The sequence below is a fragment of the Staurois parvus genome, unplaced genomic scaffold (genome assembly GCF_062004578.1).
Source record: "Staurois parvus isolate SC_StPar_1 unplaced genomic scaffold, SC_StPar_1.0 ptg000422l, whole genome shotgun sequence".
Taxonomy (NCBI): domain Eukaryota; kingdom Metazoa; phylum Chordata; class Amphibia; order Anura; family Ranidae; genus Staurois; species Staurois parvus.
The window spans coordinates 2444576-2448048 of record NW_028318218.1 but is presented as its reverse complement, the minus strand read 5'-3'; the positions used below and the strand labels follow the sequence as shown (position 1 = coordinate 2448048).

General features: G+C 37.8%; 1 pseudogene; it reads right to left on the bottom strand.

Moving 5' to 3' along the window:
* Positions 1-1088: 1088 nt before the first annotated feature.
* Positions 1089-2878, bottom strand: LOC149454607 (uncharacterized; annotated as a pseudogene).
* Positions 2879-3473: the final 595 nt, after the last annotated feature.

Sequence of the window (3473 nt, the reverse complement as noted above, 5' to 3'; positions counted from 1 at the left end):
GCCCCTGCTGCAAAGTGTTAACACAAGGTAAAGTGTGTCCAATCCGCAGGCTTGTTCCTAATTGGACCCACATTACCCATATGTACGTCCTAACTAGTTTTCACAAATTATGCTTGTCAAATTGAAATTTAAATAATTATGGTGTAAAATGTTTGGAACACCCCCTCACCTTTAATCAAGATTGAAGGCAATGACACATATACATATTTCACAATGGTAACCAAAAATTACTTATATCTATGTGTCAGTCATATATATGTATATGTGTCAGTAGTTTGATACATTATGTTAGTATACTAAATCATATAACAGAATGTAGATTTGCACAAGTTTGCCACAATACCAGAAATGTGACAAGTTGATTATGTACACATTTAGGCAGAATAAATAATAAGGTGCAATGTTACAGACAGTTTTTTTTTACACTTTAAAGTTAAAAAATTTTAGGCCCTAATCCATGTCTTGGAAAAATATTTAAACTTGCAATTTATCTTGAACCTGTGCAATTTTTTTTTGATTAACAGCTGTGTTAAATGTGGCAATAAATTATATTTTTTTATTCTTACTAGTAATGGTTCAGTGTATTTATTGAATTAATATATGGATATTGATAATTGCCACTATTTTTCAATAACATTTTTCCATTACTTTTTATTATCCAAATATCATAAAATATAATATCTATAGCCACTCATATTGTTTTGTAACTTAATCAATAATTATGATATTTGGAGCTATGAACATATGTCATATATATTCTATGAAGACAGGAACACAAAAAGTGTATATTGTTTTAGAAGTTTTTTTATTACTAACTTAAGTAATATATTAATAAGTGACAACAAAAAACATGCAATATGCAAATCAAGTCACAACAATATGCCACAAAAACTATTTTCAAAGACAACATGCATTCAACTGTTTACATTATTAATCATAAATGAGCGTGAATATTTCTGCGATAACTTAAGTTTACACATCATTCTGCCCATCCACTGCACCAGCTCCACTGAAATAGTTCATGTAGATGAGACGATTTTGTCTGGCGCTTTGGGTGGGTAATTGAGGATGGCGTACACCAATGGGTGTCATCCCTTCAATGGGTTCCTGATCCAAAACACAAGAACTGTTCCCCGATTTTGCTGGAATGTCTTCAGATTAGAGATGCACTTGTCTGCATTTCTCCTCAGAAAAGTATGCAGAATGCAGCAGCAGAGCACTAGAACGTCCACTTTGTATAATGCCAGATTGATTGATGTGAGAAATATTCTGAACCTATTAGCCATGATCCCAAATGCATTCTCCACCACACACCTAGCCCTGGAGAGTCAATAGTTATATATGCGTTGCTCCTTGGTGAGACTGCGCATAGGGAATGGCTTTACCAGATTTTCACAGAGTGCAAAGGCTTCATCTGCTACAAAGACAAAGTTTAGGCTTTCAATGTTCTCCCCACATTTGGGCAGGTTTAGCATCCATTCATTTATTAATTTCAGGTACTTATTTAGCACTGTCAATTTACGCAGCGCTTTACATATATATTATACATTCACATCAGTCCCTAACCCTCAAGGGGTGTACAATCTAAGGTCCGTAGCTTAGATTCATACATACACATACTAGGGCCAATTTAGACAGGATCCAATTCACCTACCAGCATGTCTTTGGAGTGTGGGAGGAAACCAGAGTACCCGGAGGAAACCCACGCAGGCACAGGGAGAACATGCAAACTCCAGGCAGGAGGTGCCGTGGCTGGGATTCGAACCAAAGACCCTAGGCAGAAGTGCTAACCATTTAGCCACTGTGCTGCCCATTCAGCATCCTTTTATAAAATTCAGTCTGCTCTATAACTCCGCCATCTGAATTATGGCCATTCTTCCCAATATCAAGATAGATGCATTCATAATTTGCATTTACAACAACCAGCAAGATAATCCTGAATAAGCCCTTGTAGTTGTAAAAATAGGACCCTGATTTTGGGGGAGAGCTTATTCTAACATGTTTACCATCTATATCTCCTCCACAATTAGGAAAATGCCATTTGTCGTTAAATTCTCTTGTAATTTCCTTGCACTCCTCAGAATTATTTGGAAACCATGATAAAAGAAGAAAAAGTTATACTTTTACATGCAACTATACTAGGTTTTGTTATGTGAGAAGATAAGTAAATGTGTGTAGTAGCAAAAAATCTTTTTTTTAAAGTAAACCTGTCAAGAGAAAAATATTAGGATGCCATCACTGAAATGCTGGTCGCCTGGCTCTCATGTTAATGCCCTTCCTAACATACGTTTAGATTATAAATCCTGCACACTTGTTTTAGGACAGAACATTCTACATGCTTTGGCATACTTTTACATGGGTCTATACTTGGTTTTGTTATGTGAGAAGGTAAGTACATATACAATTCATAAAAATTACAATTAAAATAAATGCACTGTACCTTGATGTAGTCATCCCATAGCACTTGGATGATGGTGCTACAGATCTCAGGGAATATAACTCCTAGGGTTTGTGGGGATATGCCAGTTGTACATTTAAGATCCTGTAGGCTTCTTCCTGTGGCCAGGTAATGCAACGTGGCTATCAATCTCTGTTCTGCACTGATTGCATCTCACAGAATGGTGTTCTGCTTGCTGATGTGTGACTACACTGCATTCAGGAGTTTATTGAAAAAGTAATCTGTAATTCTTAAATAATTCCTGATGTCGGCAGGGTTGTTTTCTTGTAATTGCCTCAACAGTGACATATGTGAAAACTGGTCATGGTTCAGTAGCCAATTCTTGCACCAGGTTATCCTCTTTCGCTTCTTTTACAGCTGGTTCTGTATTGCCAAAGCTCCAAGACCAAGTATGGAAATTGCAGAGGTTTGGTAGTCCATCTCGAAAACCAGATCATAGCTACCAGCACAAAATATCCGGGGACTGCACAAATAATCCAGAGTACACCGCCACAAAATATTATAGACAGAAATGGCAAAATCAGCAACAAAACGATGGTGGCACACATATGCGTGGCCACAGGGTCACAGGTACATTGCATCACATCCGTAATCTATGTTATACCGTCTGTACATCAAACCAAAAAAATTAACAATTCTATGAGAATTTTCATACAATAGTAACATCGCTTGTGACTTTTAGGATGGATACTATAAGATCCCTCGACACTGCTAGTGGATCGCAAGCTGACAAAGCCAACAGGGCTGCTACTGTTGTGATCTGCCATACTAAGGTATGCAAGTGAGGAATTATCTAGAAAGGTACTCACAAACTACTGCTGGAGCAGGAAGGGTTAATGCCGATCTGTGACTCAGCAGGGAGGCAGCAGGGAGCCCAAGGTTCAAGAGAATCATGTAGGTGGTGAACAGGCAGAGGTGGGAAGTCCAATGGTCCAAGCACGGCCAAGTAAAATGGCTTTTAAGCAGACTTGTGCTGGTGCAGTAATGCCTAGGATTTCAGATTTAGTATGTAGGG